The sequence below is a fragment of the Mesoplodon densirostris genome, chromosome 1 (assembly GCF_025265405.1).
Source record: "Mesoplodon densirostris isolate mMesDen1 chromosome 1, mMesDen1 primary haplotype, whole genome shotgun sequence".
Lineage (NCBI taxonomy): Eukaryota > Metazoa > Chordata > Mammalia > Artiodactyla > Ziphiidae > Mesoplodon > Mesoplodon densirostris.
The window spans coordinates 79855069-79880310 of record NC_082661.1 but is presented as its reverse complement, the minus strand read 5'-3'; the positions used below and the strand labels follow the sequence as shown (position 1 = coordinate 79880310).

General features: G+C 37.1%; 1 protein-coding gene and 2 pseudogenes across 23 annotated transcripts in view; 2 read left to right on the top strand and 1 right to left on the bottom strand.

Annotated features, from left to right (window-relative positions):
• Positions 1 to 25242, bottom strand: part of ANK2 (ankyrin 2) — a 710689-nt gene that overhangs the window by 300373 nt on the left and 385074 nt on the right. The gene's annotated exons all lie outside the window — the stretch shown is intronic.
• LOC132491276 (peptidyl-prolyl cis-trans isomerase A-like) lies at positions 11295 to 11776 on the top strand (annotated as a pseudogene).
• Positions 24143 to 24604, top strand: LOC132483365 (ubiquitin-conjugating enzyme E2 N-like; annotated as a pseudogene).

The following is a 25242-nucleotide window of genomic DNA, read 5'->3' as shown; positions in this document are numbered from 1 at the left end:
TGGTCCAGAAAACTATTTGCATGACCATTGTGGCAAAGTCCACTTGTTATTCCTCAACAGCTATTCTCTCTATTGCCATAATAAAGGCTATATTTTTCAGTCTCATCTGAAGCCAAGTATAGTAATGTAACTATGTGATAACCAATAGGTTCTTTTTTAAAAATAATGACCACTGCAACTTTTGAAAATGTCCTCAATGACAAGGCATGAATACCCTTCCCTACCTTTCCCCTTTCTGTTAGATATGATGATTAGAGCGTGAGTCATTAGTTCAGGCTGTGAGGTGAAAGCCTCACGGTGAGGATGACAGAGCCAAAAGATAAAACGACACTGGATTCCTGACCCAGTGGAGTACCTTACCAGTCCCAAATTATTTTATGTGAGAGAGAAATGAACTTCTCTCTCATTTAAGCCACTGTTACTATGGGTTTTCACTGGTTCTAGTGATAGATGAATCAGTCAATTAACTAATTAATTTAATGATGAAGAGAGTAGTGAGGCTTTTGGTAAACAAACAAACAAACAAAAAACTCATCCAATCTTTTTATCAAGTGATGTTGAGAAAGCTGGATGGCCACATGTTAAAGAATGAAATTAGAACACTCTCACACCATACACAAAATAAACTCAAAATGGCTTAATGATGTAAATATAAGACATGATACCATAAAACTCCTAGAAGAAAACATAAGCAAAACATTCTCTGACATAAGTTGTAGGAATACTTTCTTAGATCAGTCTCCCAAGGCAAAAGAAATAAAAGCAAAAATAAACAAATGGGACCTAATCTAACTTAAAAGCTTTTGCACAGCAAAGAAAACCATAAACAAACATGTTTGTTGTCTTGAACAAACATACGTTGTTCAAGACAACCTATGAACTGGGAGGAAATATTTGCAAATGATGTGACTGACAAAGGATTAATTTCCAAAATATACAAACAGTTTATACAGCTCGATATCAAGAAAACAAACAACCCAATTAAAAAATGGGGGGGAAGATCTAAATAGACATTTCTCCAAAGAAGACATACAGATGGACAAGAGGCACATGCAAAGATGCTCAACATCGTTAATTATTAGAGAAATGCAAATCAAAACCACAATGAGATATCACCTTACACCAGTCAGAATGACCATCATCCAAAAGTGTACAAATAATAAATGCTGGAGAGTGTGTGGAGAAAAGGGAACCCACTTACACTGTTGATGGGAATTAGTATAAATTAGTATAGCCACAATGGAAAATAGTATGGAGATTCCTTAAAAACTAAAAGTAGAGTTACCATATGATCCAGCAATCCCACACTTGGGCATATGTCCAGAAAAATGAAAACTCTAATTTGAAAATATACATGTATCCCAATGTTCATAGCAGGACTATTTATACTATCCAAGACATGGAAGCAACTAAGTGTCCATCAACAGATGAATGGATAAAGAAGATGTGGTGTATATATATATATATATATATATATATATATATATATATATATATATATATATACACATATATATATAAACACACATAATGGAATGTATATATACTATATATATACAATATATATGTGTGTGTATATATGTGTGTGTACATACACACACACACGCACACACACACACACACACTGGAATATTACTGAGTCACAAAAAAGAATGAAATATTGCCATTTGCAGCAATATAGGTGGACCTAGAGATTATCATACTAAGTGAAGTAAATCAGAAAGAGAAACACAAATATTATTATACCACTTATATGTGGAATCTAAAAACATGTTACAAATGAACTTATTTGTACAACAGAAACAGACTCACAGACACATAAAAGAAACTTATGGCTACCAAAGTAGGGGGCGGGGGTCAAGGGATAAATTAGGAGCTTGGGATTAACAGATACACACTACTATATACAAAATAGATATATAAGGACCTACTGTATATAGCACAGGGAGTTATATTCAATCTTATAATAACATATAATGGAAAAGAATCTGGAAAAGAAAATATATATACATATATAAAACTGAATATATATATAAAACTGAATATATATATAAAACTGTCACTTTGCTGTACACCTGAAACTAACACAACATTGTAAATCAACTATACTGCGATTAAAAAAAAAAAAAACTCATCCAAATGGAAAAAGAAGTGAGACACAGAAGATTTATGTCATAACAAGGTCGTCTTCATAAAACAGGAAGAGCTGGCAGCTGTCACAGATAATTAACTCCTTATCAGCTCCTGAGTCCTCTCATATTTGAACTTTATAGAAAGAATTGGAATGAACTCTGTAAGACACTGGGACACAAGCTAAACTACTTTGGCCGCCCTTCAGTGTAGCACAGTAGGGAATGAGTTCCAATCAGTCCCTTGGTACCTCAAGGGCACTGGTGCTGTGTCAGTGGAACCTGGAGACAGAGCCGTGGGCAGTGGAAGAAAAGGAGTGATGTGCTCAAACGCCTTATGGCAGCCGATGAAATGGCTCACCAGACTTGATCATGAGCACGTGCTAGATCCCACCTAGAGACCCCACCTCCCAAAATACAAGAGTGATGAATGAGGGCAAGGAGAGTAGGCTTCTCAGGAGAGCGAGATGGGGGTATGGGTCATAAAATAAGACATGTGACTATTAAACTGACATCATTTGTATCCATGGCTGGTGAGGTTTAAGAAAATTTGGACATCCAGATGTGGTTTCCATCTGCCAGTGCCTCAATTACAGTTAACAAATACAAAATGCCACATACACAAAAACTATAGAAGAATATAAATGTGAGCATGCACAGACAGTGACATGTACAATATAAATGTATTTAGATGAGAAACTAAAGCAAGGGATAAAGATTCCATAGTTCCTGGAAAGCAGAAGGAAAAAAAAATATGCAGTGGTGGTGGCCTGAAGGAGGTGAGCAGAAAAATCTTAGAAAAAACTTAGTAGTGGTGCAGATTTTCTCACAATTGGTCCTAACCAATCTAATTGGTATTTGAGGTTCTCCTTTTAGTATTTGAAGAATTTGACTTTCTATAGATGAATTATTAACATACTTATAATCAGAAAATTACAATATTTGAGTCACCTATTCTAATCTAGACTCTTTCCCTGATCCCCATCATTTTATGTCTACTGCTGGGGACAACAGAATAATAGAGAGAAATAATAAGGAGAAGGGACATGCCAAAACATAGTTCAAGGTCTGAACACTCCCTATCTTCAGGCAAACCTCCCAGTTACCCAAACTCATCATTAAAATGGCTTCAAATTAACAGGGCCATTGTTTTGTGGATCCTTCATTTTCACCTATATAGGTACAATTTCAGAGTTCTTAAAGTATCTAACCAAAATTAAAAGCTGCCAGAAAAAAAGGCACAAAAGAAAAAACAGGTAATACAATAAAGATATATGTTGAAGAAGTGTCAGCATAGCAGAGAGAAGACAGCCAGAGAGAAGTAAGTCTCTTCTCTGAGAAAAAGAAAATCAATATAAACCTTCCTCTGTGAAAAAGTCCTGAGCAACAACTGCATTAAAGTGTCACCCAGTATCAGAACACTATTTCCATATTGGAGGAATCCCAAGACTAGAGGGAGACAGTTCCCACCTCCCGTTATGGAAGACCTGATGTTCCATTTCACGAGCCCTGTGGATTAGCACATGGCACATGATCTTAGCTGATGTGTCATTGCTCTTTAAATTCACCTGTTGCTTTGAATCTAGCAGTGATGCTGTTCTGCCTAGACACCACTTGAGGCCAGTCACGCTACAGTATGAATTGCAGCCACACTAAATTAAACATATACTTACATCTAAACTGTATTTACAAAAACAGTGCTTGTGACCAAACACAAATAAAGTTACACAAATCTAATTTTAATTTTAAAATTCAATATAATAGTAAAAATTTTTTCTGGAGAAGAGATGGGATTTGGTTTTGACATTTCAGTTAAACACCTCCATCAATCCAAAGATAACTAAATATGTTGATTATCTTGATTGTGGTGATGGCTTTACGGTTTATACATATGTCAAAACTTATCATATTGTACACTACACTAAATATGCACACTAAATATTTATGTCAATTATATCTTTAAAAGCTGCTAGTAGAAAAGAAGATACAAACACACAAGAGCTATATACAAACACATGCATACACAAATACACACACATATACACACATACATATACACACATACAGACACATACACACATACATACACTCATACATACACACATACACACACATATACACACACATTCACACACAAGAGCTACACACACACACACACACACACGAGCTATACACTCGTCTCCAGATCAGTAAATTTTTTCTGACCCTCTCAGTGCTGAAGTAATCATTTTGAATCCATAACCAAAGATCTTTCTTCATATAAATGTCCAAATTTTTAAACTTTATATAAACATGGTTCCCTTGAGATTGTCTCTTTTCTAAGGACACAAAGCCTTTTCCTCAGAGATATGTTGATAAGAAAAGTCTTTATTTATTTGTAAATCTGATGACAAGCAAAATAGCGTTCCTATGTTTTTTAAGAAACCACTCTTTTAAAAAAATGTTTTTAAGTTATTTATTTATTTATAGCTGCATTGGGTCTTCATTAATGCACGTGGGCTTTCTCTAGTTGCGGTGAACTGGGGCTACTCTTTGTTGTGGTATGTAGGCTTCTCATTGCGGTGGCTTCGCTTGCTGCGGAGCTCTTTTTTTTTGAATCACAGAGTACCTCAATGGGATATGACTTACAGATGTATTAAAATAAGCAGAAAAAAATGACCCAACTTAATTTGCATTCACTTTAACATTCAATTCAATTTAAATATTTATTAAATGTGCTGGCCACATGTTCACCAGGAAAATTTACCATCACTAATTGAGAAAGAGAAATAAAGGCAGCAAATGAAGAAAGGTCCAAGAAGTTCTACTCATTTATAAAAGTTTCATAATATACTCTGGTCTACCATAAACCCTGGCTAAGTTGATTATGAATCTGGGACAGGTTTTTCAGGCAAAGAAGAATTAGTCAACTCCAAACACTTAAGTTTTTGGTTATCGTAGAGTTGATATTTTGCTATAAACTTTATAACCAGAAAAGAGAAGCAACAGATTTCAGAGAGTTTTCCAGTGGAGAGCAGACAATTAGGGTGAAGTCACTGTCTTTCACTCAATGAAGATTTACTGTGTGCCTGCAATGATTCAGCCAGTGTGCTCACATAGTGCCTAGACAATAAGGTGACAGAAAGAGGAGAAGACAGCAGACTTTTATTTGAAGCTTTGATAAATGAGCTATTACATTTTCAAATAACAAATTATTTCCTAAAGAAATAATGGATTTGGGATTAGATATAGGCAATTAGGGTATATATGTGTGGCTGAAACAGTAATTTAATAATTTGAATGATTTTCTGAAGCTTCTAAAAGTACCCAATACAGTGCCACAAAAGAGCAGTCATCTGAACACAACTTCTCATCATTAAGATAATAAATGCATAATAATTGGGTTTTGCCAGTTCTATAAAATCTATAAAATAGCACTATAAGCATTTTGTAGCATTTTATGTTCTCATATAATATCCATGAAATCCAAAGATGTCAAATGACAGGTCCAAGGTCAAGAGAATGGGGCTAGAGTATAGTCTGTCTAACCCCTACTCCAGTGTTTCCTCCACTGGGCTCTTTAACTAGAAAATCTTCCTCCTTTTAACTTCAATTTAAAAACATATTTATATTGGTACAACTTGGGAAAACAATTTTGTATTGCCTCATAAAATTGAAAGTGTGCAAAAAAAAGCATATCTATTTATAAGTATAAGGAATTCTGAAATAAATGTATTATCTCACTTGCCATGTGATCAGTAAGGTAATACAGTACATCAGATAAACAATAACTAAAATAACCATTGCAGGCATTTATTAACTGCATACTATGTGAAGGATGGTCCATACACCTTTTAATCATTACTTCATTTAATCCTTACAATAGGATGAGGTAAGTATTGTTACTACCTCTATTTTCCAAGCAACTAAATGAAGATACAGAATTAACTGGTCCAGAATCAATGTAGCAAGTTGCAAGGAAGGAGGAAACTAAAATAGAGGTATAGTAAGTGACTTATTCAAGGTTGCACAACTAATTACTGGCAGAATCCAATATCTCTAGCCCAGTGATTCTCAAACTTTAGTGTGTACATGAATCACCTGTTGATGTAAATATAGGTCTGATTCCCTAGGTCTGGGCTGGCATCTGAGATTATGCATTTCTTACAAGGGGATGCCCATGCTTCTGGTCTATGGATACACTTTGATTAGCAAGGATTTATACCATTGTTTCTGCCTCTATATCAAGTTACTTCTCACTAATTCTTCCGTATATTTATTAAGCTTAATAGTTATTAAACCCCAGTCCCCACCATCAAGAGTAAGGACAGTTCTGCACTGTGATAAGTGCTATATATAACTTTGCTCTTGTGTATAGTATAGACTTTGACCACATGGATTTTAATCCTATAGTCAGACACCACTTTAAATAAATCCAAATATTCTAACCTTAATTTTCATCTTTGTACATTACCAAATTTTAAAAGTAACTTTGAGAATGTACACTGACTCTATTCAAACCATCTTAGAGGAGAAAAATAATGTTTAGAGTAGAAAAACATGATTTTATTTTATAAGATTCTACCAGTCTTCATATTGATGAATCTTGTTTTTATCTGTCATTATAATACCTATGATGAAAATTACTTAAGTTTCATACAGTACGTTCCAGAAGCCCAGTACACTTTAGACTCTTGCACATTATTACAATGTCTGAAAACAGGCCTTTGTGAAATTCAGTGGAGGCTGGAATGTGTGTCTGAGAGAGACCAGCAGAGAGGAGGTAGAGAAGAGTGATTAAGAGCAGACTTGGAAATCAGACTGCCAGGAAACAGATCTCTGTGTTCTGTGAATTTAGACAAATTTTATTCCCTCTCTATGGCTCAATTTTCTTATCTATAAAGTGGGGCTGGACTTCCCTGGTGGCACAGTGGTTAAGAATCCAGCTGCCAGTGCATGGGACACGGGTTTGAGCCCTGGTCTGGGAAGATCCCACATGCCACAGAGGAACTAGGCCTATGCGCCACAACTACTGAGCCTGTGCTCTAGAGACCGCAAGCCACAACTACTGAGTCTGTGTGCCACAACTACTGAAGCCCATGTGCCTAGAACCTGTGCTCCACAACAAGAGAAGCCACCGCAATGAGAAGCCCGTGCACTGCAACGAGGAGTAGCCCCCGTTCAACACAACTAAAGAAAGCCCGCACGCAGCAACGAAGACCCAATGTAGCCAAAAACTAATTAATTTTTTAAGTAGGGCTACCTAATAGAAACAAATGAATTAATTAACATGGAACTTAAAATACTGGCATGTAATAAGCTAACAATAATGTTAGCTAGTGTTATTAAAAACTAATTTTTATAATTTTCAAAATTATTCATGCTGATCCATTCTTTGATTCAGAATGGAGAACTATAGACATTTGGTAATTTTTTCTTTCTAATCACCCTTAAAATTGCCAATTTGCATGAATTCATAACTATACTCTGGGAAAAATTTAATAATGACAAACATGTCAGAACACATAACATTTAAAAATAGAGAGAGATCAAGGAACACATCTTATAAACGTTGTCCCAATCCAAAATATGATCAAAAGATTTGACTACTATTTTTTTTGCCTAGATTCCTGAATTCAGAATTCAAGGTAACTTGGAATTATATATATATATATATATATATATATATATATTTTTTTTTTTTTTTTTTTTTTTTTTTTTTTGCGGTACGCGGGCCTCTCACTGTTGTGGCCTCTCCCGTTGCGGAGCACAGGCTCCGGACGCGCAGGCTCAGCGGCCATGGCTCATGGGCCCAGCTGCTTCGCGGCATGTGGGGTCTTCCCAGACCGGGGCACGAACCCGTGTCCCCTGCATCGGCAGGCAGACTCTCAACCACTGCGCCACCAGGGAAGCCCTATATATATTTTTATCCTTTGTAGCTTTATAAGAGAGAAGTCAAAATTTCATGCTGTGTTGGTTTGCATTTCAATATGATGCTAAAGATGACTGATAAGAAGTATTTTTTAAAACAGCAGGTGCAATCTGTGCTGAAGTATTACTGCCAAAATCAGGTTTTATGATATAGTTCAGAGACAGGCAGAATCCATACCACTGTAGTTCAGGAGGCAGATAGACGGAGTTTCTTTTTTTCTCTTTGCACCCATACACCTGATGGTCTCCATACTCTGTTACTTGTATACCGTTGACACCCGTTGTAGCCCCCAAAGTCTTTGACTATCAGACATCACAGGGATGTTTGGATCCTTTCAGCCATAATTCCTTCACTGTCTCAAGCTCAAATGCCTACACAGGCATTTGCAGGTTAGGTAAGCATAGGAAGTGGAGATGATGGTGACCAGATTGCATATGCCCCATCTAAAGAGGGCAACTTCTATTCAGCTTCAAACCATTATGTTCAAGTGGGAATGCTGGCCCAATATTATCAGATATTATTTTTTTTATTGGAGTATAATTGCTTCACAATGTTGTGTTAGTTTCTGCTGTACAATGAAGTGAATCAGCTGTATGTACACATATATCTCCTCCCTCTTGGACCTCCCTCCCACTCCCTCCATCCCACCCATCTAGGTCACCACAGAGCACCGAGCTGAGCTCCCTGTGCTATACCAGATATATCAGATATTCTGATTTTTGTAGAGAAGCTGGAATTTCAGACTTTTATGTAAAATCTTCTATCAAAATATTGACAACTAAGTCAATTTTTAAACATTACATAAGCAAAACAGAATATGCCTATAGCTTAGGCCATGTATTTTCTAATCCCCAGATCTTATCATACAGGATACAATTTGAGCAGACAAACTTATATAAAAACAAACCAAAAAACAACCAAAATGCAAAAAAGGAAACTTTAAATCCTTACAATGTCAGTTACTGGCGCCATTTAAGAACAGATCACTCAGGGTTAATTTTCAAGAACTTATTCCTAAATAAAGTTCCCAAATCTCAGGCAGCCTCCTCTTAGAAAAGAAATCTCAGGAGGATATCTCTTTTTGTAGCACCATTTAGGTTTTCCATTTTAGAACTCATTTTAGCACACCGCAATAATATTTTGAGATGCCAAAAGAAATTAGATTTTGGAAGGAGAAGGAGTTAAGAGTAATGATTTATTATGTAAAATTGTAGTTTATCAATTATTTGGTATTTTTATGAAAGTCATATTCAAGGTTAGAATAATTCTTAGACAGAGAGGATGTCACTGAGAAATCTTATATTGGGGGAAAGCCTTTAGAGTTAGCAGGTATTTCTGCATTAGCCAGGACCATTCCATGTCCATAATATGATTCCACAGACTTCTTGGTATGAGAGCACTGGATCTAATAGTATTAAGTATCTGAAGGATGGCAAGACTTTGACTTCACACAGCTTTTACTTATTGCTTGATTCTACACAACAACAATCAAAAAATTCACATTTCATAACATTTTAGAAAACTATTAATGCCTCTGTAAGTCTAGGTGAAAATTCCTATGCCCTATGAACTAGAGATTATGTTTCACATTTCTTTTTCATCTCTTTTTAATCTATTAAAAATTCCTTTCAACTGCAAATCTAGCATCTTCTGTAACACCTTAGATTACAGAGGGCTCTATTTATAGGTTTTCAAGGTATCTTCATGCTCCTTCACAATGGTAAAGTAGGACAAAATTAGGAGACATATTCAAGAATCTAAAATATTGGGCTTCCCTGGTGGCGCAGTGGTTGAGAGTCCGCCTGCCGATGCAGGGGACACGGGTTCGTGCCCCGGTCCGGGAAGATCCCACATCCCGCAGAGCAGCTGGGCCCGTGAGCCATGGCCACTGAGCCTGCGGGTCCAGAGCCTGTGCTCTGCAACGGGAGAGGCCACAACAGTGAGAGGCCCGCGTACCGCAAAAAAAAATTTTTTTTAATTAAAAAATAAAATGTCATTTTCTAACATTCTTTAGTGCTTTGGTAATAATGCAACATAATATAACATATTAAAAATTAAAAACAGAAAAGAATAGTGACCAATTAAACATGGTCATAAAATGTTTGCAGCCATTCCCATCAGGAGACAAATTTTTTTTTTCCCACCCATTCAATCTGGGCTGGCCTTGTGACTTGCTTTGACTAATAGAATGTGGTGAAGCAGCACTGTGGGACTTTCAGAGCCCAGGTCTTAAGGCTCCTTGCAACTTTCATTTCCATCTTCTTGGAATGCTTCCTTGAGACCACCATGAAAAAAAGATGATCGAGCCTGCTAGAGTATGAGAGAATCTAAATTGGTTTAAACCATTAAGTGTTCTGCTGGTTTGTTATGCTGTGATAATTAACTAGAGCAGAACTATGGCTCAGAACAATCAAATCATGTGTTTTAGCAGAACTGGGACTCATGATAGGTAAGACCATGGACATTAGAGCCAGAAAGACTGTATTCCAATTCATGATCTGGTCATCCAACTTCTCTGAGCCTCAGTTTACTCATCTGTAAAATATGGTGCTAATGATGTCTGTGTAACAAATTGTGGCACATGAACTAATGTAAAAGACCCAAATACAGATAAATGTTAGCTGCCTTTCCAGCTCAGGTCATTTGTCTTCTGTTTCATTGTCTTTTGGAGACATAAAATGTTCTTCTTTTCTAAATAACATTTTGTAAAAGATTAATATTCTGAGGTTTTTGAGCTTTGTTACATAAAGCTCAGTAAAGCAACACTGCAATCATGTTTTTAGGCATGTGAGACCAGTTGTTGATGATAGTGTGCTCTGGAAGTCTCCACTTTAAAATTATGTTTGAAAATTAAGGAAGATGCTAATGTTTCTGCTCACATGGACATGCATATGCTAAAACACCACCGCTATCTGCTCATTCCTAGACGAACTGTGACTGCTGCCAACCGCTAATGAAAGGCCCCCTCACATAGCCAGAGAGGCTCCTGTGAAAAACTCCTAGTGACCCAACTGTGCCTCTCAGGGAGCTGCCTACACCTCCGGAGAACCCCAGAGTCCCTGAGCTCAGGTTTTACACAGCCTGCAGTATCCCAGCATCAAGGGATAGCTGACATAGCAATTTATCAGCCCTAAGCCTATCCAGTGAACAACACTCATGAGTGAATTAAAACTTCTTATAGAGAGCATACAGCGCTGTTCTAGGAATTCTCGAAGCACTTAAATCTTCAAAAACAGTATAATGAGGCTCTGCAGATGCCACCAACACCAACACCCAGCCAAGGTCAACCCACCCTGTTCTTTGACATCACAGTCAAGGGTGAGACCTTAGGCCACGTTTCCTTCAAGCTATTTGCAGACAAAGTTCCAAAGACAGCAAAATACTTGAATTCTGAGCTCTGGGGAGAAAGGGTTTTGTTGTAAGGGTTGGTGCTTTCACAGAATTCTTCTGGGGTTTGTATGTGATAATGGCACTAGTGGCAAGTCCATGTAGGGGGAGAAATTTGATGATGCAAACTTCTTCCTGAATCACAGAGTCCTGGCATCTTGTCCATGGCAAATACCAGGCCAACACAAACAGTTCCCAGTTCTCCACTTGCACCGTCAAGACAGAATGGTTGGGTGGCACATGCAGGTAACGCGAAAGAGGGTATATAGTGGAAGCCATGGAGCACTTTGGGTCAAGGAATGGCAGGATGAGGAAGAAGCTCACAATTGTACACTGTGGACGACCCTAATAAATTTGACTTGTGTTTTAGCTAAACCACCAGGTCATTCCTCCTGTAGCTCAGGAGAAGGCCTGCCCACCCCCACCAGCAGGCAGCATCCTGTAATCTTCAGGCTCTCCCTGCAATTCTTCAAGATCCCTCTTTTCCTATATCCTGGCAGGTCTAGTTGGCTTCCAGACTTAGGTTTATGATTATAAAATAACAAACAAACAAAAAAGAGTACCAATGAAAATATTACATTGAGAAAATTTATGTTCAGAGTCTAGAATTTATTTATAATTCATTTCTAAAAGCTTCCAGCCAGGATGTAAGATAATAAAGCAAATAAATTTTAAGCAATGAGAACAGTCATTCAAAATATGTGAAATCTCTTGAAAACTAATATTACTTAAGCATGAAACAGTTGTTAAAAATACATTACCGGATGGACCTAGAGTCTGTCATACAGAGTGAAGTAAGTCAGAAAGAGAAAAACAAATACCGTATGTTAATGCATATATATGGAATCTAAAAAAAAAAAAAAAAAAAATGGTGCTGATGAACCTAGTTGCAGGGCAGGAATAGAGAGGCAGACATTGAAAACGGACATGAGGACAAGGGTTGGGAGGGAGAAGCTGGGGCAAAGTGAGAGTAGCATCGACATATATACACTACTGAATGTAAAATAGTTGGTTGGTGGGAAGCAGCAGCATAGCACAGGGAGATCGGCTCGGTGCTTTGCGATGACCTAGAAGGGTGGGATAGGGAGGGTGGGAGGGAGGCTCAAGAGGGAGGGGATAAGGGGACATGTGCATGCATATGCCTGATTTGCTTTGTTGTGTAACAGAAACTAACAGAGTATTATGAAGCAATTATACTCCAATAAAGATCTTAAAAAAAAAAAGGTACATGTACACCTTCCCTATGACCCAGCGATTCACTTCTAGAGAAATAAAAACATATGTCCACAAAAAGAAAAAAAAAAAGTCACCTTGACTCCCGTGTTCATTGTACCATTATTCCCAGTAGCCAAAATGTAGAAACAACTCAGTGTCTATCAACAAATGAATGGATAAACAAAATGTGGTCTATACATACAATGGGATATTATTCACCCATGAAAAGGAATACATTGGTGATGTATGCTACAACATGGATGAACTTGAAAATATGTTATGTAAAATAAGGCAGTGACAAAAAGACAAATATTGTATGATTCTATTTATATGAAATGTCTAGATAGGCAAGTTCATAGAGACAGAAAGTGGAGTAGAGGTTCCCAGTGGCTGGGAGAAGAGGTGGATGGGAGATATTGTCTTATGTTTATAGTTTCTTTTTGGGGTGATGGAAAAGATTTGGAAACACAGAGCAGTGATGGTTGCACAACAGTGTGAATGTAATTAATACACTGAATTGTACAATGAAAATGATTAAAATGACATATTTTTTGTCATATATATTTTATCACAATAAAAAATGTTTAACCCCCCCAAAAAAATACATTACCATATTTATATCTCTAGAACTTGCAAAGAGTCAATTTCTGTGAGGAAATCCATCATTTTTAGAAGTTAAATAATCATTAAATAATATATATATATAACTTTGAGATCTTGATTTTTTTTTCCCAAAAACTAAAAGTTAAAGTAGCCTTGGAAATTCTCCTTGTTTTCCTGCACTGAGGAAATGAATAAATCATCTCTATTTGATATTATTAATTGATTGTTAACAATTTTCCCTGCTTTTAAGGAGTGCCAAAAAAAAGAGAAAAACAATGAGTTTAATATAATGGATACACATTTTAAACTTCCATAGAATAAAATAATTCAAATTAAGAAGGAAAAACAGTCTAGAATACTTTACTGTAATGTCTGAAAGATTTTTGTAACTTGGGACCTTTACTATTTGGTTCCATTCTATTTTCCAGCCTCATCTCCCATTACTTTCCAATATACATCTTTGATTTTTGTTTTGTTTTTTTCTTAATCTCATTAAACATTTTTCCAGACCTAAAAATATGCCTTGGCTTTGCCATGTGCTCCTCCTTTCCCTTCCTGGAAAACTCCTATTCATCCTTCAAACTCCATTTCACCATCATTGCCCCCACCCTGCACAGTGCAGTTATTTATGCTATCTACTGCATTTCGTTCCTTTCTTTATAATGGCACCTAACACATTGCATTGTAATTTATTTGCTTACACATCTCTGCGTATTTGAATATAAGCTTCATGAAGCTAAGGGCTGTCACTTCTGTATTTCTGTATCCCAACATATACCTGCCACACACAGTGGCACTTTCGTGACCTCTGACCTTATCTCTTACCATTCTCTTGGTGTTTCAAGGTCTATACTAAGAGAGTACTCTGGTTCTTAAATGAGTTCTGAGGTAGTTTTTACGTTTATATTAAATATAATATAGTACCTTAGTTCTACTATAATCTTCTGATCAATGATCAATAAATATATGCTTTGGACCAACTTTTGGGTCACACAAAAGGAAAAACCTGTAAGTAAACTGACTTGGATTTTACAGGGACTCGAAGCTAAAAGCAATCTTGCTAGGTCCTCTGTTCTTTCCATCTTTCCCTCTCCTGTCTATATTCATGCAGAGCTTCCAATAAACTGTTCCAGAAGATGAGAAACAATTTCTCTTAAAGAAAAATAGATCCAGGTTTTCTAAAGCCTAGTGACTGAACGTTTCTCCCTCCTCTAAACGTCTTAGGCTGCCACCTAAGCCTGTGCTGGTGGGCTTCCCCACCATGTTCCCACAGCCAGCCTTTCTGCTAACAGGGCCTTCAGGTAGTTCAACACTTTCACAAACTTGTGTTCTAGGTCTCTTTTCTCTATGATGAACTTTCTTTGATCTGCCAAAGGACTTTAATATGTAAAGTCACAATTTACATCCATTGGTGACTTCTAGGTAGGCAATAAATATTACCACTGGGACTAATGAAAACAAAAAGCCTGCAGAAGCAAAAGTGCCACAGAAACCTATGGAGGACAAAGACTGACACAATAATGCTGGGCATGAGTAACCCACATGGAAACAAATACACATCATAAGTACATCAGAGCAGGTGCAGGAAATGATTCAATGCGCGATTAGCCACAGGTAGAACAGAGACGAGTAAAGGGAGGGATAAACTACAAATCGAGAAATACACATAGGTCACAATACATGACAGGATAGAATAAGTTCAAGTTAATTACAAATCTAACCATAATTCATGCCTACTATAATATCTTATTTTTTAATTGGTTTTATTTCCCAATGTTTATGACTCTCTACTGAGCTATCCTTTAAATTACTTTTCTAAAGCCCAGATGTGCATATTATATTTTCATATTATTTCAGAATTTTAAGTCAAATATTGATAATGTAACTGAACTTTGTATTTTACATTTTAAAAAGTACTATGTGTCGGGCTTCCCTGGTGGTGTAGTGCTTAAGAATTCGCCTGCCAATGCAGGGGACACGGGTTCAAGCCCTGGTCGGGGAAGATACCACATGCCCCGGAGCAACTAAGCCCATGCACCACAACTGCTGAGCCTGCGCTCTAGAGCCCGCGAGTCATGACTACTGAGCCCTCATGCTGCAACTACTGAAGCCCGTGCACCTAGAGCACGTGCTCCGCAACAAGAGAAGCCGCTGTAAGCCTCCACACCGCAACGAAGAGTGTTCCCTGCTCGCCGCAACTAGAGAAAGCCCGCATGCAGCAACGAAGGCCCAATGAGGACAAAAATAAATAAATAAATAAATAAATAAATAAATAATAAATAAATTTATTTTAAAAAATAGAAGTACCACATGTCTGTTTTGAACTCGCACTCATCCTTCCAGAATCAATTCAAACATCGCCTCCTCTGGGATACCTTCTACAGCAATCACTCCATCCCACCCAACACTGAGGTAGCCTCTACTCTAAGGGCTTATAAGCCTCCCTGAATATTCTTCTTTCATCAACTTTACCAGATTGAGAAGTCTCTGCTTACTCTCTAACCCTCGTGAGACTGTGATCTTCTTGAGAAAAGCAACTTTGTCTTTTATATCTGTACTGGAAAATTTTAGGCAATAAAAACTCAATAATGTATCAGTGAATAAAAAGTTTAAAAGTTATTTATACTAAATAAAATCATTTTTGAAAAATATAGAAGAGTTATGGGTTCATTTAGAAATACACTGGAGCTACAGCTTCGATGGCCCTTGTGAATTAAAAGAAAAAGCCTTAAGATCTGTCCACTCCTGGAATTCTACTCTATGAATATTTAAAAGCTAATACACAAGATATGCCTACACCAGCAAAATGAATAAACCAACAATGCTGATCTGTTATTTCAGTCACCTTGAGATTCTCACATCACCTGCATCAGTGGTCATTTTTATAGATTACAAACTGCAAAATTCAAACTAATGGTCCTTTCCAGTGTCCAGATAGATTCAGTCATGTAGGTAATGAAAAGAGCATTACAAGATTACAGTTCTTGCTCATCTAACCCTTACAAGCCAAAGTATTTTAAGCTGGTTATTTAAACACTGTGAGTCTATATTTCTTTTTTTTTTTAACATCTTTATTGGAGTATAATTGCTCAGTCTATACTTCTTGTCCAAAAGGCGGCTAATAATATCTTTTCTACCTTTTTCAAAGTCTAATTGATGAGCTCAAGTGGCATAAGGATTTAGAAATACTTTGTAAAGTACTATAAAGACACAGTTATTCTTAATCACAGAACTTTATTTTAGCAGCACAGAATGATTATATGTCAAAATCATTATAATACAAAAGGATGTGTTGTATATATCTTCTAAATAAAACTAGCATCTTGCTTAGCAATTTTATGTAAGCAACTACAGAAAGAGGGCTTTTTATCCCATTACTTAAAAATAATCACCTGAGGGAAAAAAGTAAATAACTATTTTGAACATCCAAAATCTAAGAATATCTCCATAATCATCCACACGGGATTCTACTTGAAGACACAACAATCCTCTAGTTCTAAAACAACAGTCCTAAATATATTCAATTATGGATTGATAATGTTTAGTTTTCATTTTTAAAAATAGCCTTATTTTTAATACCATTTCTCCAAAGACAATTTTCAGTTGTTGCTTGAATACAGCAATAATAATCACTCTCTTACCATAGCAGAGGAAGCAAGCTATTTACCAAAAATTCATGCTGTCCTTTCACAGAGAAGTGTTGTTTTTGGAAAATGGCCACCCACTGTTAACCTCATCTTCCCACTCCTTTTGCATTTGGTTAGACTGTAAGACAGATTATGGAACCCAAGTAGAAGAAATACACACCCCTTTCAGATAAAAGTCCACAATTCTCCACATTTCATTTCCTCAGTTGGTCAACGCCGAGAGACACCTCAGAAGCCCAATGTTACAAGAAGCAGAGTTTTTATCAACCTGAGTCTCTAAACAGACATGTATAAACCCAAGTCCCTGACAATTGTGTGCAGAATATATAAGAACCTCAACCCACAAAACACCATCATCACACTAGACTTTATGTGAACAAAAACTAAGCTTCTTTTGTGCTAAGACATGAAATTTCAGGCTTGTATGTTATAGTGACCATCAACCATAACTCTTGTATCACCTAAATTTAGCATAAAATCTAAATATCTTTTTTTAACATCTTTATTGAGTATAATTGCTTTACAGTGGTGTTAGTTTCTGCCGTATAACAAAGTGAATCAGTTATACATATACATATATCCCCATATCTCCTCCCTCTTGCATCTCCCTCCCACCCTCCCTACCCCACCCCTCTAGGTGTCCACAAAACACCAAGCTGATCCCCCTGTGCTATGTGGCTGCTTCCCACTAGCTATTTTATATTTGGTAGTGTATATATGTCCATGCCACTCTCTCACTTCATCCCAGCTTCCCATTCCCACTCCCCGTGTCCTCAAGTCCATTCTCTATGTCTGCATCTTTATTCCTGTCCTGCCCCTAGGTTCTTCAGAACCATTGTGGGGTTTGTTTGTTTGTTTGTTTGTTTAGATTCCATATGTGTTAGTATATGGTATTTGTTTTTCTCTTTCTGACTTACTTCACTCTGTATGACAGTCTCTAGATCCATCCACCTGGCTACAAATAACTCAATTTCGTTTCTTTTTATGGCTGAGTAATATCCATTAGAGATACATTTTCAGAAAAAAAGTAACCTGAATGACTTGCTTATTTATACCAGATATATAAATATTTTACATACTTGTTATTGGCTAGTTTCTTTAATGAGACTGAGATTTCTTATTTCCTAAGCAACACTGTCACTATAAATCAATACATATATGTTATGGTTTTGAAGTTCAATGCCCACATGATTTTGTTTCGCTCAGAGGGCCTTATAGATTACATGGTGGGAAGAAAACATTGTAACCCCCCTTTCCCACTCCTTATACCCATCAGTGATGGAACTGATTTGTGCTTCTGAAAGAAGATGGAGTTGAGGACAAGATGCAAGTCACTTGTGTAATCTAACTGCAGAACTAACTAGGAAATTATAGAGAAATGCACTGTCCTGTCCAATGGAGCTGAGGGCATGTATCAGAGAGTAACTCACACTACTTGTGCCCAAGCTGCCCAGACATGTTTCCATCTTTGAGACTCAGACAGATCTTGTAGTTTTAAGCAGGACCACTTTCACAAAGATGGCTCAAAATTTATAGCAGAATTTATATGATATTTTAAGAAACATAACAATGAACTCTAAATATAAAAAATTTAAAGAGAGAGCTAGGAATAAATTACCAAGGCATTCTGTCTGGTAATAGTCATAAGATGCAAAGTATATTGAGTCAGAATGTTTAAACCACTTTTTCTCTCCTCTCTTGTATAATATTCTCAACTGAAGCAATTATCCACAACAGAGGAATCCACTCATTGTATTTCAAATACTGAAGCTGAATTGGTTTTGTAAACAGTCCAATGGATAAAATGAAAGGGTAAATTGTGCACTAAAACTAAACATGTTTCATTAAGTTTTAATAATCATGGCATTTCATCATTAATAATAGTATAAAATTAATTATTAAATAAATAAAATGTATAGCCATTAAAAAATCTGAATATAAATGTAATCCTGCAGCAATAAGAAGTAATGTATTCTTGTACCAAATGAAGCTGAATTATTGTACACATTTGCTGCATATTTAAATGCAAATTGTAGATCATGCAAATCCAAAACCAAGTTAGTACAAAATGTAAAATTTCTGTACATTACAGATTTTCATGTATTATTTATTCAGCAAATATTTATCATGTACTTAGAAGGTGCAGCCACTTACTAACTGCTGGGAATATAAGTAGGATCAAGTTATTTTACAGGGAGTAACATGGAAAAGCGTAGAATGTAATGATTGAGTTTACTTAAGTAGAAAAGATTTCCTTAAAGAAATAGCATCTAGGGCTTCCCTGGTGGCGCAGTGGTTGAGAGTCCGCCTGCCGATGCAGGGGACACGGGTTCGTGCTCCGATCCCGGAAGATCCCACATGCCGCGGAGCGGCTGGGCCCGCAAGCCATGGCCGCGGAGCCTGTGTGTCCGGAGCCTGTGCTCCGCAACGGGAGAGGCCACAGCAGTGAGAGGCCCGCGTACAGCAAAAAAAAAAAAAAGAAATAGCATCTAATCTGAGACTTGACAGATGAGTGGCCAGTTTTGCTTGTTATTAATAAATAATTTTTCATCATCATTAAAAGCACTTATCATTTATCATGTAAAACCATCTGAAGTCTAAACCAACAGCTATTATGTGTTCTCCACTAGTGATTTAAATAATCTAGTCAACCATCAAAACACCTTGACTGTAAAGCAGAAGAGCAAGGCAAGATTCTGCTAAGAATAGTTGCCATGACAGCAAAAATTTCCCCAAGAATTGTCAATGAGAATAAAATTTTTACATTAAAAAATAGATCTTTCTTTCTATTAAATATTCAGCTTCTTATTACTTTATTACTAAATGGTCCTTAATGTAATGCTGCTAGGATAGAGATAGTTGAATTAGTGATTAACTCAATTAAATGGAAGCCAGCTTTATTAATTTGGAAAAAAAATGTCCAGTCATTGTAGCAGGGCATCAAAGACTGTTATACTGGAGTGGAATCATGTTCTTTAAAGGAACTAATGACTATTTAGAAATATACTCCTTTTAAACTTAAAAGCAATCATCATACGTAGGAGTTTCCCGCTGATACCAGTTTACACTGAGCTTAAAAATCTAAAGTGGTGGTCTTCCCTGGTGGTGCAGTGGTTGAGAGTTTGGCTGCCGATGCAAGGGACACGGGTTCGTGTCCCGGTCCGGGAAGATCCCACATGCCACAGAGCAGCTGGGCCCATGAGCCATGGCCGCTGAGACTGTGTGTCCAGAGCCTGTGCTCTGCAATGGGAGAGGCCACAACAGTGAGAGGCCCGCGTACCGAAAAAAAAAAGAATGTCAGGGTGACAACTGGCTCTCCTCTCTTAAATGAATGGTTAAAATTGCTTTCTGTTATCATCTTTGATTACGTTTGAATATTTTTTGCTTTAGTTCTTGTGTAGGTCCCACCTGTTTTACTATGAGAATTTTAGGAGGAAATGAGCCTTCTCTAGGTTTTAATTTCTAATTTTTAGAAAATAAATGGGTTATATGAAATATTCTGTGACTTTCCATCTTTGAAACTCTCCTCTAAGATTCTCTAATTTGGGAATGAGCAATTTTACTTGTATATTAAACTATGAGTTTGAGAAGAAAGCAGCTTACTATTTTGCATTATTTTTACATGAATGGCTAACCCTAAAATACGCTCTGGCAGTTAGTTCTTCTAAGTGCTTCAATGTTCCTTTTTGAACTTTGTTTAGAATACTTATGGGTAAACATTGCTAGGTACTGTGCGGCAGAGGTTTGACAATCAGCCTACCTAGAAGGCTCCAAATTTTGGTCCACTACTTACCAGTCAATTGACCTTGAGTGTTTTGACCAGTTTTTCTTAGCCTCAGTTTCTTCATCTTTAAAATGGCAATAACAATGGTATACCATAGTACTGATAAGAAGAATCAATAAGATGAGGCACATAGAATGTTTTGTATAATGCCTAGCACATGGGAATTGTTCAATAATTGCACTTACATGTTTTTACATTTCTTTTCTCTACTAGGTTGTAACTAGACAGAGAACATTGGTAGCTACCTCTTGATGTGTCACCCTAGACACCCAGTCTAGAAACCTGGTAGTTAGCTTTACACCCAGTCTATACCTGTTGATCTCACCTCCTTAATATTTCTTGAATTCTTCTTCCCATCCCTGACTACCAATGTGCCCACTGAAGAAATCCCCATCTATCCCCTGGATGATAATAGCATTCTTATATGTCTCCCTGACTAGACAGCTGCCAAAGTGACTTTTCTATAATACAAATATGGCCATCCTTTCCTCTCTTGATCAAAACTCCACTGCCTAAAGGACAACGTAGCTTGGCTTTTAAGGCTCTCAAAAAATATGGTGCCTGATCAGCTCTTTGAGTACCAGGCTTTAGAAAAAAAATCATAGAATGATCTCATGGAGAGCATCAGGGAAGGTTTAATCAATAAGGTAGAAAGAGAATCAGAACAGTATACTGTTCTATAACAAACATCAATAGTATTTCTCCTTTCTCAAAAAGATAGGAATACTGCTCTATAAATTTAGTAATAAAACAGCTAAAGAAACCATAGCAGGAAAGGCTCATACCTGGGTATTTTTCTATTCTGACAAGAAAGAGGAAAATGTCTATCTACCACAAAATTAATAAACTTTTGAAAGACAAAAGAAATCAGTGCTGATAACTCTATGAGGTTTAAACTTAATTATAGAAAAAAAAAATCATAATTCATCTGGGTCCAGCCTATGCCTCGGACAGGCTGTAACCACTAAATCATTAGTAACATAGTGCTTCACTTGACCTTATTTCCACAGACACCACTGCCACTACTGACCAGCAGCATCCAACATGCTGAGAGAATAATGTCATAAAAAATCCTCAGCAACTCTGCCTTCTGGAATTGCTGCTCCTGCCAGTGACGTCACAGCTTGTCAGCTCAATATGCCACTGGCATATGGGTTCACTTCAAGTGGTGCTAATAAATAGCATCAGGCCATCCAGATGTACTCCATTTTGAGATCACATTACAAAGCTGCATGAAGTCCTGGGCAAGGCAGGAGGACTGATGCTATTTTACTGTCTCTTTAGCATCATTATGTACTTGAAAAGGAAAAGAAATCATGAGAAAAATATGAACATAATCATCTAACAACTCACTGTAGTTTACAAACTTCTTTCTTACATGCTTTACAGGAGATAGATAAAGCCAATATGATTCCAATTTTAAAGATAAGTAAACTGGAGTTAAATTGAGTTTCCCAAGGTCACTCAATAAGATGTGGCCCTCATGTCTTCTGTCTTCATATTTTCTGTATGTATTGCATGAGCAGAATCAGATAGACCAGGCCTCGGTGGTGTCTGCTTCTTATTCAGGCCTATTCAATACTGGGGAGCAGGGTCCCTCTTGAGGAGCTTGGGCTTGGACTATTGTTCTCTGTAATAGCATGGATAGCCAGCTGCTGGCTTTGGTTCAGTAGCCAGTTGTAAAAAGTGAACAACACTTGCATAGAAGCAAAGTAGAAAGCAGCCCTCCTTGGGGACAGCTTGAACTCAATAAGTAGTTCCATTAGTTTAAGGCTGGAGATATGCACAGGGATACAGATAGAACTCACAAAGGCACTGTTTCTTTCTACCTTTACTAATTGCATCTAACTTCTTTCAGTGGTTACTGGTTAATAGGACTGCACAGATGGTCCTTAGAATTGAAGGGACATTAAAGGTTCATTTCTCCCATATGCCTGTTCTTAAACAGAACCACCCTTAACACCATATCAGATTTTTTTGTTGTATTTCCTTAAAATTGTTTCCTAATTATAAAAGTCACATAAGCTCATTGAAAAGATTTTGAATTATACAGAAAATTATCAAGAAAAAATTAAAATCACCTACAATTCAATACTCTAGATATGGCCGTTACTACATTTTGATGTGTTTCCATTCAATTTTTTACATGTATGTTTCTATCGTTTTCAGAATTAATTTTATTATATCCTGCTTTTTTTCTCTTAACATTATATGAGCGAAGCTTGATTATATAATGAGAATCTTCCTATTAAATATTCTTGAAAAGAATTAATTTAAATGGCTGCACTTTTCTCTCATATGGATACACCAAAATATGTTTACCCTTGTTTCTACAGTTCAACAGTCAAGCTTACTTTGTTATTGATAAAGAATGCTGCAATGATCATCCATTTACAGAAATGGTTGTTCAAGTTTCTGATTATTTTCTTAGACAATCCTAGAGAGGGAAGCTGAAGGAGCATTAAGATTTTATGACTTTTGGGCACTCGGCGGGGACCACTGCGCAGCTTCCTCTGCAGCCATGTCTGACAAACCCGATATGGCTGAGATTGAGAAATTCGATGTCGAAACTGAAGAAAACAGAAATGAAAGAGAAAAATTCACTGCCTTCACAAGAAAGTTGCAGCTATTGAACAGGAGAAGCAAGCAGGCAAGTCGTAATGAGGCGTGTGCCGCCAATATGCACTGTACATTCCACGAGCATTGCCTTTTTATTTTACTTCTTTTAGCTGTTTAACTTTGTAATATTCAAAGAGGTTGGATCAAGTTTAAATGACTGTACTCCCCCTTTTCACATCAAAGAATGGAGAACTACTGACAACGAAGGCCGCACCTGCCTCCCATCTGCCTGTCTGGCTGGCAGGGAAGGAAAATAACTTGCATGTTGGTGAAGGAGGAGGCTGGGTGGGACGACAGTGAAATCTAGAGTAAAGAGCAAGCTGGTCCAAAGTGTCCTGCGGGCTGTAAAATTCAGTTTAATCAGAGTGCCATTTTTTTGTTGTTGTTGTTGTTCAAATGATTTTAATTATTGGAATGCACAATTTTTTTAATATGCAAATAAAAAGTTTTAAAACCTGAAAAAAAAGATTTTATGACTTTTAATACAACTTATTTTTTACTACAACTATGACTTTTTTTGTTTTCAAGAAAGCACCAGCAACATATGAGGGACGCTTTACATTCATCAGCTTTAAATATGTTCTATATTTGTTTGAGTTTGCTAATCCAAGAGTTTGTGAGTATTCCTGAAATGTATTTTCTTTTTAAAGACATTCAGAGAATGAGATCTGACATCCTCTCTTGACATAACCCTGCATGACTGATTGAAGATAAACTGGCTTTGAATATAACAAAGTTTAAAATGTTACAGACACTTGTTGTTGTTGTTTGATACAGAATAAAATTAGGAACAAGAGATAAAGTGGGCCGGAGGCCAGACCAGAGGCCGAACTCGGGATCCGACAAGATGGCCGGGCTGCCCCGCAGGATTATCAAGGAAACCCAGTGTTTGCTGGCAGGACCAGTTCCGGCATTAAAGCAGAACCAGATGAGAGCAACGCCCGTTATTTTCATGTGGTCATTGCTGGCCCTCAGGTATTCCCCCCTTTGAGGGAGGGACTTTTAAACTTGAACTTTTCCTTCCAGAAGAATACCCAATGGCAGCCCCTAAAGTATGTTTCATGACCAAAATGTATCATCCTAATGTAGACAAGTTGGGAAGAATATGTTTAGATATTTTGAAGGATAAGTGGTCCCCAGCACTGCAGATCCGCGCAGTCCTGCTGTCGATCCAGGCTTTGTTAAGTGCTCCCAACCCAGATGACCCATCAGCAAATGATGTAGTGGAGCAGTGGAAGACCAACGAAGCCCAAGCCATAGAAACAGCTAGATCATGGACTAGGCTATATGCCACGAATAATATTTAAATCTATCCAATCATCAAGTGTACATCACTTCTCCTGTTCCGCCAAGGCTTCTTCCTTTTTTGTTTGCATTTAATGGACACAGTCTTAGAAACATTACAGAATAAAAGCCCAGACATCTTCAGTCCTTTGGTGATTAAATGCACAGTAGCAAATCTATGTCTTGTCCTGATTCACTGTTGTAAAGCATGAGCAGAGGCTAGAAATATCATCTGGATTGGTGCAAAATGTTTAAAAGCAGTGGCCCTTCTCTGCTTTTATTCATTTCCCCCATCAGGGTTTAATTATAAAGCACTAGGAATGAAGGTAGTTGTCAGGGTTAGCTGCAGGGGTGTGGGTGTTTTTCTTTATTTTATTATTATTTTTTTTAGTGGTGGGGGGAAGGTAGTTTTACTTTAATTTTATGGGCTCCTTACCCCCTTTTTATGGTGATCTAATTGCATTGGTTAAAAGCAGGTAACCAGTTCTTTAGAATATGCTCTCTAGCCAAGTCTAACTTTATTTAGACACTGTAGATGGACAAGCTTGATTGTTCGAACCAAAATCGAAACATTACACAAACATCACAGCCCTCACTAATAACACTGTGACTTTGTTGTCAAGTGTAGAATCCTCCCTTCAATTAAAAGCTTGTGACCACTTT